The 15,562-nt window shown below is 40.9% G+C and overlaps 1 long non-coding RNA gene across 1 annotated transcript; it reads left to right on the top strand.

The window, feature by feature from the left end:
* The first annotated feature begins 6,127 nt into the window (after positions 1 to 6,127).
* Positions 6,128 to 14,454, top strand: LOC129526935 (uncharacterized). The gene is made up of 3 exons (XR_008671758.2): positions 6,128 to 6,296; positions 12,726 to 12,785; positions 14,326 to 14,454. It is a non-coding gene; the product is annotated as an uncharacterized lncRNA (long non-coding RNA).
* Positions 14,455 to 15,562: the final 1,108 nt, after the last annotated feature.

The following is a 15,562-nucleotide window of genomic DNA, read 5'->3' as shown; positions in this document are numbered from 1 at the left end:
ACCAATAAGCTATATGTATATGGATGTATATATGCAGATGTACATATACATGAAGGGATTTATTATAAGGAATCTGCTTACATGATTATGGAGGCCTAGCAGTCCCAAGATCTGCATTTGGCAAGCTGGAGAGCGGTGTTGTAGTTCCCGCCTGAGAGCAGAGAAGACCGATGTCTCAGCTCAAGCGTCAGGCAGGTGGAGTACCCTTTTAGCCTTTTTGTTCTATTCAGATCTTCAGCTGATGGAATGAGGCCTCCTACCCACGGTAGGGAAGGGAATCCACTTTATTCAGGTTACCCTTTCAAACATTCCTCTCAACCAGGAACATCCTCACAGAAACACCCAGGATAATATTGACCAAATGTCCAGGCACCCTGTGACCCACTCAAGTTGACACATAATATTAACCATCAAAAAGTCTTTTGCCCATTTTTTTGAAAATCGGAGTTTTTTTTTTTCTTTCTTAAGTTCTAAGAGTTCTTTTTACATTCTGGATACAAGTCTTCATCAGATATATTTGCAAATATTTTCTCTCATTCTGTAGCTTTCCTTTTTTATTAATGTCTTGAAAAGTAAAAATTTTCAATGAATTCCAGTTTGTCTTGTTTTTTTTCCTTCATGGTTTGTGCTTTTGGTGTATCTAAGAAATGTTTGCCTAACGAGTTCACAAAGATTTTATCCTACGTTTTCTTCAAGAAGTTTTATAGTTTTAGCTCCTACATTTAGTTCTAGTTTATATTTTAATTTTTGTCTGTGATGTGAAATAGAAGTTGAGGTTACCCAAATTTGAATATGCAATATTCCAGCACCATTTGTTGAAAAGACTATTTTTTTCTCCTTTGAATTACCATGGTACACTTGTTAAAAAGCAGTTAACCATAATAATGTAGGTCTATTTCTGGACTCTATTTTGTTTTAGAAATCTATATGTCTATTCTTATACCAATACCACACAATCTTGATTGCTGTAGCTCTATAGTGAGTTTTGAAGTCAAGTAGAGAAAGTCCTCTGACATTGTACTTCCTTTTCAAAATTAACTATTCTATAGTTGCTTTGCATTTCCAAGTAAATTTAGAGTCAACTTGTCAATTTATTTTTTTTAAATTCATCAGTGAGACTTGCCTTTTCACTTTTTATGTTTCGCTATGTTTTGAAGTTCCTACTTGCAATATGGTCAAATTTATTAGTCTTTTTATTTATGGGTTTTTTTGTTTGTTTTTTGTTTTGTTTTTTGAGACAAGGTCTCACTGTCACCCAGGCTGGAGTGCAGCTGTACAATGTTGGCTCACTGCAGCCTCAACCACCTGGGTTCAAATGACCCTTCTGCTTGAACTTAAAAAAAAAAAGACTGAAGTGGAACAAAGTCAAAACTGTATCTTTCATGTAACTTTTTTTGTTATAAAAATATGTCTCGCCTCTAGGAATGAGAAAATTTTGATTATGCAGATGATCTCTTTCTAATACTTTCTGGTCTTTCTCCAGCAATTGTTAAAATTTTAGCCAAATTAAAATACTATCCAGCAAATCTTCACAGACAGTTTGAAGTCTGGTTTCTTTCAACAACTGGTGGTCCCCTGACTTGGAGTTACTATGTTTAATAGGTGAATAGTTGGATGGGATGTCCACCTCTGCAGAGAAAATCCACAAGCCCTTTGAAATCACTGTTGGAGTCCTTCCATGGAGAACAGCCTGAGAGCCTAGCTTTGGTCTAGGAGTATTCATTTTGTTGACAGACGTGCTAGACTTATTCTTAGGTAAGAAAAACATAAAAATGGTGTTTGTTTATTTATTTATTTTATAGAGATGGGGGTCTCGCTGTGTTGCCCAGGCTGCTCTTGAACTCTTGAACTCCTGAGCTCAAGTGATCTGCCTGCCTCGGCCTCCCAAAGTGCTGGGATTACAGGAGTGAGCCACCACGCTTGGTCAAACATGGTGTTTAGACTTAAAGAAAAATACAGCATCAATGAGTGGGTGTCCCTGTATGAATTGAGATACAGTATAGCCACTTCTGATTATGTGAATACTTGAGGCAATAGGTTCAAGACTGTGGACTCAACAAGGCAATGTCCTTGAATTCTCCCAGAGGTACACTTGCCAGGCAGCCCCAGCTACACTGCTTCAAGGCGTCTTTAGGGAAGAGGATCTGGATGGTTTGGTCTTTACGCTGAAAGTGTCTTGAGCTAAAAATAGACTCAGTTTGAGTGTGCTGCTACCCTGTGTGAACTGAGAAAATACCCTGGGTAAACTAAGGCTGAGTAGTCTGAACATGTTTGTTTTTTGTGAGAACTAAGACATAGAGGGTAGTTCAAGGATATGTCCATCAACATATTTAATGTTTATATAAATGTTGTTGATTTATAAATGTTGAAAAATGGTGTATCACAGGTAATTTGGGACAAGTTGTTGCTGTCTTAAGGATGCATTTACAACTCAGACCCAAAACAGCTGAGTGGATTAGACTGTTAATGGATGAGGAAACAAGCAGTGCTTATAGAAATCTCAGCTGAGGAGCTTTCAGGAATCTAAAAGGCCAGGTCAAAGTTCAGCAAAACAAGGTAGTCAGCCCAGTCTGCTTTTTATATCCCAACCGACAAAAAGACAAGAGAGTGATCAAGAGGTAGCAGAAATTGTTGTAGAATTTATAATTCCAGATGAAAGCAAAACATTTAAAAAATTATACATATGAGTAACTTTTTTTCTTGAGACAGTCTTGCTCTGTGGCCCAGGCTAAAGTGCAGTGGCATGATCTTGGCTCAGTGCAACCTCCAACTCCTGGGCTCAAGCCATCCTCCTACCTCAGCCTCTCGAGTAGCTGGGACTACAGGCGTGTGCCACCATGCCCAGCTAATTTTAGTTTTTTGCAGAGACAGGGTCCCGCTATGTTGCCCAGGTTGGTCTCGAACTCCTGGGCTCAAGCAATCCACCCACCTGGGCCTCCCAAAATGCTGGGATTACAGGTGTGTGCCACTGCGCCCAGCCCATATGAGTAACTTTTAACATGAGTTAATATGTTTTTCGTTTTTAAAGACAAAGAATTGAAAGAGCATGACCTAAAAGCCATGTAATTTGTGCAAATCTTTCACAAACTAATTGAGTTTTTGAGAGGTATTTGGATGTCTCAAGATCTCAAAAAGTGATTGGTTAGAAAAGGTTCCTTCCAAGCAGCCAAATAAAATCCTTATGAAGACATAAATCTTCCATTGATAAAAGGTATGAAACCAAATTATTGTAAAACATCTGTTTGAAAGAATAAATACTGATAATCGTGTTTTACATGCAGACCTAAATATATAACTTTTATTGGTATTGTGATAAATCAATAAAGCGAAGATATTATTATGAGTTAAATTGTTTTAACTAATTATTTATCCAGCATACTCAGCATACTCTTACAGAAGAAAAAAATTAACTTACCTGCTCCAAAAAAAAGTGAAAGCATACAGACAGAAAAATTATATTACGGTGTAATAATAAGATGCTTTTACATGGTCCTGTCCACACACATACCTACATATATGATAACACATAGACAGTTTCTCCATGCCTAACTCTTCAGTGGGGAAAAAAAGGTGTGAATTTGAATCTTGATACCCAAAGACCACAGTTTCTGAATTGAGCATAGGGAGCGATGCTACTCCTTTTCCTTTTATGATAGAAAGAGAAAAATCATATATAGGTTCTATTTTTGTCTTTGATGCAAATTTTATAATTCCAAATTTTAGAATTTGTATATTGTGTTTAAATTCAAAGGTAATAAAATATATGGCTGAGTGCAGGGGCTCACACCTGTAATCCCACTGCTTTGGGAGACCAAGGTGGAGGATCATTTGGGGCTGGGAGCTTGATATGAGCCTGGGCAACATAGCAAGACCCCATTTCTACAAAAAAATAAATAAATTAGCCTGGTGTTGTGGTGGACACTTGTAGTCCTAGCTACTTAGGAGGCTGAGGTGGAAGGAGTGCTTCAACTTAGGAGTTTGAAGTTAGTGAGCTATAATGGTACCACTGCACTCCAGCCTGGATGACAGAATGAGACCCTGTCTCTAAAAAAAATAATAATAATAAAGTAAAATAAAATAAAATATATGCTATAACAAATGTAGGAAAATTAACATTTCTTATTGTGGAGATTGTTAGCATTAATGCTAACAAGTTAAAAAGAAAATATATTGGTAAAATTAAGCTTTTCTTTCTTCTTTTTTTGAGATGGAGCCTCTTTCTGTCGCCCAGGCTGGAGTGCAGTGGCATAATCTCGGCTCACTGCAACCTCTGCCTCCCAGATTCAGGCGATTCTCCTGCCTCAGCCTCCAGAGTAGCTGGGACTACAGGCGCGCACCACCACGCCTGGCTAATTTTTGTATTTTTAGTAGAGATGGGGTTTCACCATATTGGCCAGGCCGGTCTCAAACTCCTGACCTTGTGATCCGCCCACCTCGGCCTCCCAAAGTGCTGGGATTACAGGCGTGAGCCACCCTGCCCGGCTGGTAAAATTAAGTTTTAAAAATGAACTTTAGGCTGGGTGCAGTGGCTCATGCCTGTAATCCCAGCACTTTGGGAAGCCGAGGAGGGTGGATCACGAGGTCAGGAGTTCGAGACTGGTCTGGCCAATATGAAGAAACCCCGTCTCTAATAAAAATATAAAAATTAGCTGGGTGTGGTGGCACAAGCCTGTAGTCCCAGCTACTCGGGAGGCTGAGGCAGGAGAATTGCTCGAACCCGGGAGGCGGAGGTTGCAGTGAGCCAAGATCATGTCACTGCACTCCAGCCTGGGCGACAGAGCAAGACTCTGTCTCAAAAAAATAAAAAAATAAAAAAATAAAAGTGAACGTTAATATTTTAAATGTGATTTTATGGTTCACAGCATCAGGGAAGATGTAGACCTACAAAACATAAAATTGGGAATACAAACATGGTTTATTGTATTCCTTGAAAAGATTCAGATATTTTTCCTAAAGTAGCTAAAATATTTAGTGGCTAATTGAATAATGTTTAAATGTAAGGAATTACATGTACACATGAGATTACATTTGAAATGCAATTCACATACCACTCCCTTATAAATTGGTTCTGAATCACAGATGAAATGTTAAAATATAAACATATAAGGTGGCTGGGCGCGGTGGCTCACACCTGTAATCCCAGTATTTTGGGAGGCCGAGGCAGGTGGATCACCTGAGGTCAGGAGTTCGAGACCAGCCTGGCCAACACGGTGGAAGCCCGTCTCTACTAAAGACACAAAAATTAGCTGGGCGTGGTGGCGGGCGCCTGTAGTCCCAGCTGCTCAGGAGGCTCAGGCAGGAGAATCGCTTGAAGCTGGGACGTGGAGGTTGCAGTGAGCCGAGATTGCACCATTGCACTCCAGCCTGGGGAACAAGAGCGAGACTCTGTCTCAAAAAATATATATAGCATTTTGCTTAATCTTACTGGGTAGTTTTTAAACTATGATTTTTTTCTATGATAATTCTTAATTTTAATATAAATTTTATCATATTTTAATAGTAAATTGCTTTAAAAATTTCTTAATTTGGCTTTGGGGCTGTAGGTGAAGTAAATACATAAATTTATTCAAAGACTTAAAGAAAAAAATTAGAGTGCAACACTGAATTGCTTTGGTAAAAGATAAAAACAACACTAGGAGGTACATATTTGTATGCAAAAACTATAGTTAAGAGAATATTTAGACCAAATTTCATAAAATTCTATATAAATAGTAGGTCACTGAGCTCAGGAGTTCAAGACCAGCCTAAGTAACATGGTGAAACCCCATTTCTGCAAAAAATAGAAAAATTAGTTGGGCATGGTGGCATAGGCCGGTTGTCTCAGCTACACGGGAGGCTGAGGCAGAAGGATTGCTCGAGCCTGGGAGGTAGAGGTTGCAGTGAGCCGAAATTGCGCCACCGCACTCCAGGCTGGGCTACAGAGCAAAATCCTGTCTCAAAAAATAAAAAATAAAAAAGACAATGTAGGAAGACTGGGGTGAACTATAACATTAAGGACACCATATATATGCCCTTGTGAACTCCCCTCCCGCATGGACTTTAGGCCTGGCTATGAGATTTGCTTTGGACAATGACGCAATAATACTGAAATATAGGCAGAGGCTTCGCATGTGCTTGTACATGGGACTTTCCCCCTTGGAATGCTGCTGCCATCACCACGTGGAAAAGCCCGATCCGGCCTTCCTGAGGCGGAGTAATCACAGGGAGAGAGAGGCCCAGCTGGCCCACTAGCTGAATGTAGCCAATGAGGGAGCCCAAGCAAGATCAGCAGAACTATGCGGCCAAAGCGGAGAAACGTGAGGAATAATTGTTACTTTAAGTCACCAAGTTTTGGGGTGATTCCATACCAAGACCTATACAAAACCTAATTCCAAGATATTTAGGCTGAAAGAAGGAAAAATACATCATAACCATCACACAATCCACATATTAGAGCCTATATACTTCTGTATACTGTACACTGTATATTGTATATTTCTTTAATTGAAAAATACACGAGCTGTTTTCAAAGTCCAAAATGAGGGCCAGATGCTGTAATCGCCACACGTGTTCTTCCTGCCCACTGCACAGATAAAACCAATTCACTGAGACCACAGTATTACAGTATAGAGTTTAATGATTGCAAGGCAGCCAAGCAGGACTGGAGTTATCACTCAAAACAGTCCCCCTGAAGGCTCAGAGGTTAGGTTTTTCAAGGATAGTTTGGTGGGCAGGGGACAAGGGAATGGATGCTGTTGATTGGTTGGGGATGCAATCATAGGGGTGTGGAAAACAATCCTCGTGCACTGTGTACCCCTCTGGTGGGGGCCGCAGGACTGGCTGAGTCATGAGTCACAGTATGGGTGGGGTCAGTCATTTGCCAGAAGTCTGACAAACATCTAAGAAGAACAATCTTGGGTTCTATAATAGTAATGTCATCTATAGGAGCAACTGGGGAAGTAAAATCTTGTGACCTCTAGGCTTGACAATAAGAGATTAGCGAAACTGATGCAAGGCAGGTGAGCCCCAAAGTGGAGTTTAGCCCACGAGAGTTCTTGGCTTTGTCCAGGAAAGAATTCAAGGGCAAGCCAGAGGTAGGAGAAAACAGCTTTTTTACATTTTTTAAAATTTTATTTTAAGGACTTTAGAAGAAAACAGCTTTACTGAAGAGGCGGTGTTACATGCAGAGCAGGGTTACCTCTAGGCAGAGAGTAACAGCTCAGGGCAGTTTTGCAGTCATATTTATACCCATTTTTAACTGCATGTAGATTAAGGGGCGATTTATGCAGAAATTTCTAGGGAAGGGGTAGTCACTTTTGGATCATTGGGTCATTGCCATGGAAAGGAGCAGTAACACCCGGGTGTTGCCATGGCAACGGTAAATTGACATGGCACACTGGTGGACATGTCTGATTGAAAGCTGTTTTTGCCCTGGCCTTGTTTTAGCTAGACCTCAATCTGGTCCCATGTCTGAGTCCCGCCTCTGAGTCCTGCCTTCTACCTTAAAACTATGCCTACATTCTAGCAGAATTCAGGCCCCTCTCATAATCCTAATCTTTTGGCCTTTTATTAGTTTGACAAAGGCAGTTTCAGTTCCCAAACTCAGGTTTAGGGAAGGACTATTATCATTCTTGCTTTAAAAAATTCCCCCCATGGTTAGCTTGGCCTACCCTGAGGAGTGAGCAAAGACAGCTAGCCTAGAGCCCGTGAGGCTAGAAGCAAGATAGAGACCAGTCTGGGCAACACAGCAAGACTCTGTCCTTAAAAAAAAAAATGTAGCTGGGTACGGTGGGGTGTGCCTGTAGTACTAGCTACTCAGGAGGCTGGGGCAGGGAGGATCACCTGAGCCCAGTAGTTCAAACCTGCAGCTATGATCATACCACTGCACTCCAGCATGGGTGACAGAGCAAGACTGTCTCAAAAAATAATAATAAAGAAAAGAAACAAAGTCCAACATAAAATGGCAAAGTAATATAAAATGAATAGTATATTATGACATGCTTAAATAAGATTTATTTTTTAAAACTAAGGTTTATAAACCTTTAATAATATTATGATTTAAACATATAATATGGTAAAAAAAGTATGTTATATGACATACTCAAGTTAGTTAGAAAATATTTTTAAAGATGGACCTGGAATTTGCCAGAAGGTAAGGATGCTTTCAAAACGTAAGAGGACCCAGAAGCTAGTTGAAAAGGAGTTCCCACATATTAAATTGTGACCATTTATTTTTTGCTTCAAAAAGGAAATAAAAATTATTCTTAAAGCAAGTTAAGATTGTAAAAAGCCATGGGTCTTTAAGCCATGATACTCAAAAGAAAATAATTTATTTTCTCTTCAAATACCTAGTATTTTATTATAGCAAATTTTATTCAGAGAAGGAAAAAATATTGTTGAAGTTTAAATGTAGGTCTCTTTTCAGGATGGTTTAAACATATAAAGAATAAGAGAATGTTAATGGCATGAGAAAGACAGACTCCTCCTCTAAAATATAAATAGGCTCATGAGACTTCCTGCATCCCCCTCAGCACCCGCCCACTTACCGGACATTCATCCACTAAATTGTTACCAAACATTAAGGAAGCACGGCAAGGCATTCCTTTCATAGGCATGAGAGGTCCTCCCACCTGACCCTGGGGCTAGAAACTGAAAAAGAGCTGAAAATTCTGAAGCCAAGTGGATTTTAGCTTTTTATTTTTATGTTCTCCTTTTTCCTCTAAAGCAGCCAGAAAAGCTGAATTTTTACCTTTTAAACAGATTTTAGTTTGTGGATTAATCTTTTGTTTAAATTTAATTACCGAATAGTGATTTCACCAGTTGTTTCGAGGTTGGTTGCCTTTACTAAAAATGCTGGATGAAGGCCAATGGGTCACACACTGAGCCTTTCTTTAACTTACAACTACAATGTCAGAAGAATCGTCACTCTAATCCAAAATATTATCCTCCTCCTGTTGTGCCCATTTGCTCTGACCTTTCCCAAAGGATGAAATAAGAAAACAATTCATTTACAGTGCTTTTTAAAAAAAAATGTTTTTGCCTTCTTCAAAGTTATATATAGGCCAAGTGTGGTGGCTCATGCCTATAATCCTAGCACTTTAGGAGGCTGAGGCAGGAGGATCCCTTGAGGCCAGGAGTTCAAGACTAAACTGGGCAGCATAGCAAGACCCTGTCTCTAAAAAAAAAAAAAAAAATTCAAAGTTATACATGTACATAAGTTAAAGGTTTCAACATATCTTCCTATCCTCCAAGGCAACCACTTTCAACTTTTGACTGATTCTTTGGTATTTACCTTCACATATCTAAATAACATGTTTAGGCCAGGCATGGTGGCTCACACCCATAATCCCAGCACTTTGGGTGGCTGGGGTGGGTGGATCACTTAAGCTCAGGAGTTCGAGAACAGCCTGGGCAACACAGTGAAACACTGTCTTTACAAAAACACCACCAAAAAATTAGCCGGGTATGGTGGAGTGGGCCTGTAGTCCCAGCTATGCAGAAGGCTGTGGTGGGAGGATCATTTGAGCATGGGAGGTTGAGGCTGCAGTAAGCCGTGATTGTACCACTGCACTCCAGGATGGGCAACAGAGACCCTGTCTTAAACAAAACAAAACAACTATGTTTATATTTCTTCTTCTTGATTTTTTAGTTACCATTTTGTTGATTTCCCAATACAGAAGATGAGGATTTAGCTTTCTTTTGTACACTCCTTTGCATCTCCACCAATCATGTACACTTTCAGTTCTTTAATTCTCCTGAAACTTATAATTTGCTCATCCTGCACAATCAAGAGGATGTAATTGATGTAGTAGATCAATGTGATGCAGGATGTCCAGAAGGTCCAGATCTTTTCAGGCTATTTTATGATAGAGGGCAGGAATACTGTTAATATAGCCCTAGAACCAAACCGTAAATGTGTACTTTTTTTTAATAAAAAAGAAATAGACTTTGGGCAGCCTAGACGGGCAGATCACAAGGTCAGGAGATCGAGACCATCCTGGCTAACATGGTGAAACCTCATCTCTACTAAAAATACAAAAAATTAGCCAGGTGTGGTGGCAGGCACCTGTAGTCCCAGCTACTTGGGAGGCTGAGGCAGAAGAATGGTGTGAACCCCAGAGGCGGAGCTTGCAGTGAGCCGAGATTGCACCACTGCACTCCAGCCTGGGCGACAGAGTGAGACTCCGTCTCAAAAAAATAAATAAATAAAAAGAAATAGGGTCTAGCTCTGTCACCCAGGCTGGAGTGCAGTGGTACAATTGTAGCTCACTGTAGCCTCAAATTCCTGGACTCAAGCGATCCTACCACTTCAGCCTCCTGAGTAGCTAGGAAGATGCTCACCACTACGTCCAGCTAATTAATTTTTTTTTTAACATAAAGATAGGGTCTCACTCTGTTGCCCACACTGGTCTTGAACTCCTGGCTTCAAGCAATTCTCCTGCCTTGGCCTCCCAAAATGCTGGGATTACGGGCATGAGCAACCACATCCAGCCAATGTGCACTTTTGTCTGTTTCATGGAATGCCACTGTTTCTGATCCTTTCTTACGATTGGAATAGAAAAGAATGCACTCACTAAAATCAGTGGTGCATACCAAATATCTGAGGATGTATTAATCAACTCTAGCAAATACACCACATCTGTCATGACAGCTGCGATCAGGCCTACTAATGGGTTGCACTTGCAGTAATCTACTGTCATCCTTCAGAGACCATCTATTTTTGCAGGGCCATATGGTGAATTAAACAGAGATATGATGGGAATCAGCACCTCTGTTTCCTTTAAAATCTTAAGAGTGACACGAATTCCTGCCATCTTCTCTTGAGATATAATATTGTTTGATTTCCTGTATGTGTTTCCTATGTGTCCCCCAAAAATTCATATGTTGAAGCCCTAACCCACAGTATGATAGTATTTGGAGGTGGGGTCTCTGGGAGATAACTAGGTTTAGATTATATCTTAGTCCATTTGGGCTGCTATAACAGAATACCATAGACTGGGTGGCTTATAAACAACAGAAATTTATTTCTCATAGTTCTAGAGGCTAGGAAGTCTAAGATTGAGGCACTGACAGATTCTGTATGTGGTGAAGCCTTCCTGGTTCAAAGATAGGTGTCTTCTTGTTGCATCTCAGCCTGGGGAAAGTGTGAGGGCACTCTCTCGGGTCTCTTTAACTGATATCATTCCTTAATCATCTCCCAAACACCTCACCTCCAAATACCATCATGCTAGGGATTAGGTTTCAACATGAATTTTGGGGAACACAGAAGGTCATGAGGGTAAAGCCCCCACCATGGGATTAGTATCCTTATAGTAAGAGGAAGAATTCAGAATTCAGAATTCCCTCTCTACACACTCACACTGAGAAAGGGCCATGTGAGGACACAGCAAAAAGGTGGTTGTCTGCAGGCTAGAAAGAGCTCTCACCAGAAACTGAATCTGCTGGGACTTTGATCTTGGACTCTCCAGCCTCCAATACTATGAGAAGTAAATGTCTGTTGTCTAAATTTCCCAGTATATAGTATTTTGTTATAGCAGACTGAGCTGACTGAGACTGTGCCATGTTTCTCTGGAGCTGGGAAGCAGTTTCAAAGGCTTTCACTTGGCCTTCCCCACCATTATAGCTTTTACCCCATAGGCAAAAATCCTAATGCATTTGCATCAATTGCCAAAAATGACAACCCCATTATACATTTGAAGAGTGGGGAAATGCCAATTAGGTGTGGTCACAGATCCAGTAGTAAACTCACTCTGAGCCGGACCTTGCCATGACTCCATTTATTAACTGGCTTCTCTATGCCCCCATTATAACAGAAGGCCACGATGATGCTTGTGGTCTGTGGATAATAAGTTAAATTCATACCCTCTGTCTCACAATCCTTGGCATGTTTGGGTATGTCCATTTCCCCAGGGTACAATTACCCAAGTAAATGACTAAAGATCCCTTGGGGGAAGGACTGAGGAAACCATTACCATTTATACTTGTTGAGGTATAGCAAGGTCCTTCCTCCTGGCCTCTTCAGTCAATGGGTTCCAGGTCTAAAAATGCTCTGGTCTGGAAACTAAGGAATTGACTATTGGGTGACTATCCTTAGCATCCTGGTCATCTATCCTTAATTTTTTTTTCCCCACTGGTACAAAATAATAGAGCTTAGTTGGTTGTCTATCTATTTTGCCCCTAAAGACGCCACCATCTAGTAACCATTTCTATAACTCTCTGAGGGTCAAGTCCCCTTGGTAGGTCATTATAATTGCAACCTCCTGGCTTCTGGTAATTAAGCACTGCCAGTTGGCCAGTATTGTTTTGGGGTCTATCATCTCCATTGCTATCAGTGAGTCAAAGTCTGGGAGGCCTCTGCTACCATCAGTCCTGGCTTGCAGAGAGCCACCACTGAAGTTTTTAGTGATGTTTATGTCCTTTGCACCAGTGCATTCCGTAATGGCCTTGGTAAATGGTGTGTCCTCTGGGCCTTCCCCCAGAACATAATGATCATAACCTTCCAGGCGTACGTAATATATCCACTCCAGCAGACCCATTTCTGTGAGCCTTTTAATCCCTTTTTGAGCCACCTGCCTGCCCTAGCACTCCTAGCATTTCGTTTTCTTTTCCCATGCTTTTAGGAGCCATTGTAGTAGTTAGTGAATGTTCACGTCAATTCTTGGGGGTCCTTGGCAGAATATTAAATCCTGTATTTGGGAGAATACTCCAAATTCAATATAACTTTCCCATTCAATTTTATGTTCCAGCTCCCCTTGCTTAAGCATCATCTGAATCCAGCCCCATGTACTCTTCTGAAGCTCCTGTTGGTACGTGCTTGTCTAGGTCTTACATCTTCTTTGGGGAACAGTCCTTTACCTCTACCTATCAGGCACAACACCTTCCCAACTAGGTTATGCTATGATTTAACCCTAATTATAGATCTACTGGCTAGAAGGCTAGATGACAGGTGTGAGTGCTGGCAGAAGGGAGAACATGCCTTTCAAGTAGAAGCCTCTGCAATGTCTTCTAGTACAGGAAAGTGATAGCTCTTAGTAGGGAGGAGGGGCCACACTGCAGGCTTCAGAGGAGCCTGGGGAATCAAAATTTTCATGATCACTACCCAGATGGACCCTCCATGTGTCAGGGTGCTAGATTTTCTCAACCATGACCCTGACTTTGACACAACAGACCTATTTTAGGCATTTAACCATCTTTTAAGTTTGACCACTCTAAAGTAGTCTTGATGCTCAGCTTTCTCTGCCCTTCCCCTGCAGATGAGAGCTGTTTTTTGTGCAACGAACAGGTGCTCTGGCTTTCACACCAGACCTTCAATTGTTTATTACCTACCCTTAGCTGTTCTTTATTTTTCTGTAACCAATGGAGTTTAGCAATAGCCATCCAATTCTATTATTCTTATAGCTACAAGTTCCACCATATATGTTAACTGCCAGATATATCACACCTGCAAGTGCATTCTCTTCCACCTGGTACATCATCCTGATTGGACCATTACCTTGTGCCAGGAGCTGACTATGCTTCACCTACCACCTGCTAGGTAGTCTATAATTCAGCTCCCAAACCTCATCTGGTTGTCTACTTTCTCCAACCAATCCTCGTACTAATTCTTGCAGGCAGGCTTCTTGAGGAGCAGGTGCAAAGAGAGACAAAGCTGGAGCATAAGATGTGAAAGGAAGGGAGAGGAAGTAGGACTGGGAAAAGAATGAAGTCAAATTCCAGTACAGGTCCAATAAAGCTTTGGCCAGCCTGGCTAAGAGCTCTGGAGTGAACACTGCCCATCAGAGGTGTCCAGTGGTGGCCATAATGGCTGAGCCTTTATAGTCCAGCCTTGCTTAATCACCCAGTTTAGGCTGCAGAGAGCATGATTGTGGGCAAGGCCATTGTCTGCGATTGAAGCAGAGTCTGATGGAACTGACAACTGGAGGTACTCTTTGCAGCTCGGGAGCAAGTCCCTTCTTGAAGGGGGATCTGGGCAGCTCATCTCCATATCTACCACAAGGGCAAACAGATACCCAGCACATTCTCTTTTCAAGGAACCAAAAGCTGTACAGTACTTTTCCATTTTTCATCTTTTGGGGATATCTTCACCAGCTGGGGATTTTTTTTTTAATCTGGTAAGGGAGGCATAGCAGAGAATGCTATTTGTCCTCTAATATCCATTCTATCCTTCTTCCTTAATATTATAACCCCTGATTTTTAGTTGGGTATATGGCCACCCAGAATAATATTGTCAAATGACTAAGTTCTGGCCAATGGGCTATAAGTAGGAACGGTGTGTACAGCTTCCAGGAAGTATCCTTAAAGAGAGGGGACCATGGTCATCTCTGTCTTTTTTTCTTTCCTGCATAGGACTGTAGACATGATGGCTGGAATTTAAACAGCTATAAAGGACCGAAAGGTAGAAGCCACATGTTGAGAATGGAAGAAATTAATTAGGTCCCTGATGGTCACAGAATCACCATACTAATCTAGACTGCCTACTTCTGCATTATGTATACATGATAAAGAAATGAATATTAATTTTACCTAAGGACACTTAAAAATATTCTCTTACTTATAAACAAACCTATTCCTATCGGATGCAGAGGTTGGTTCCTACAAATTTGGGCTACACATAACCTTAAAAGAAATGTGGTTTTTAATGGAAGCATTTGGGCAGTGGGTGGTAAAGACTCAGATACTGCAAGATGGAAAACTGGTGACCTTTGTTCTCCAGTTGCCAGACATTTGGTAAACCTGTTGCCAGCTTTAGAAGACAGATCACACGCCAATCAAAATTGTGGCACGAAGGGAAATGGCTGGAAATATCTATAAACTTGGTATTTGCTGGCTTTTTCTTGACACTTTAAACCAAGTTCTATGAGATATGAATTCAGGCCAGAAGTAACCAATTTGAATGTAGAAATGGAAAAGAATACAGTTTTGCTAAAGGAGAAATTCTGTCTGTAATCCAAGTGGATTAAAAGTCTCATAATTTGGGCGGGACATGGTGGTTCATGCCTGTAATCTCAGCACTTTGGGAGGCCGAGGTGGGTGGATCACGAGGTCAGGAGTTCGAGATTAGCCTGGCCAACACTGTGAAACCCCGTCTCTATTAAAAATACAAAAATTAGCTGGGCGTCGTGGCAGGCACCTGTAATCCCAGCTACTTGGGAGGCTGAGGCAGAATTGCTTGAACCCAGGAGGTGGAGGTTGCAGTGAGCCAAGATCATGCCATTGCACTCCAGCCTGGGGGACAGAGCAAGACTCCATCTCAAAAAAATAAAAATAAAAGTTTCATAATTTGAAGATTTAAAGGGCAGAAAAAATCCCCACTTCTTCTATACCTTTAGACTGAAGTACAGTTGGCCCTCCACATTCATGGGTTCCATATACATGGATTCAACCAACCACAGATCAAAAAATCTTATGAAAAAGGTACACAAAGTTCCAAAAAGCAAAACTTGAATTTGCCACGTGCCAAGTGTTAAATACTATGTTAAATCCATGTGAATGATGTGTAGGCATTGTATTAGGTAATTAAGTAATCTAGAGATGATTTAAAGTATAAGTGGGATGTGCATAAGTTGTATGCAAATACTACGCC

The sequence above is a fragment of the Gorilla gorilla genome, chromosome 1, assembly GCF_029281585.2.
Source record: "Gorilla gorilla gorilla isolate KB3781 chromosome 1, NHGRI_mGorGor1-v2.1_pri, whole genome shotgun sequence".
Lineage (NCBI taxonomy): Eukaryota > Metazoa > Chordata > Mammalia > Primates > Hominidae > Gorilla > Gorilla gorilla.
The sequence above is the reverse complement of the archived record's forward strand: the minus strand, read 5'-3'. Positions and strand labels throughout refer to the sequence as shown.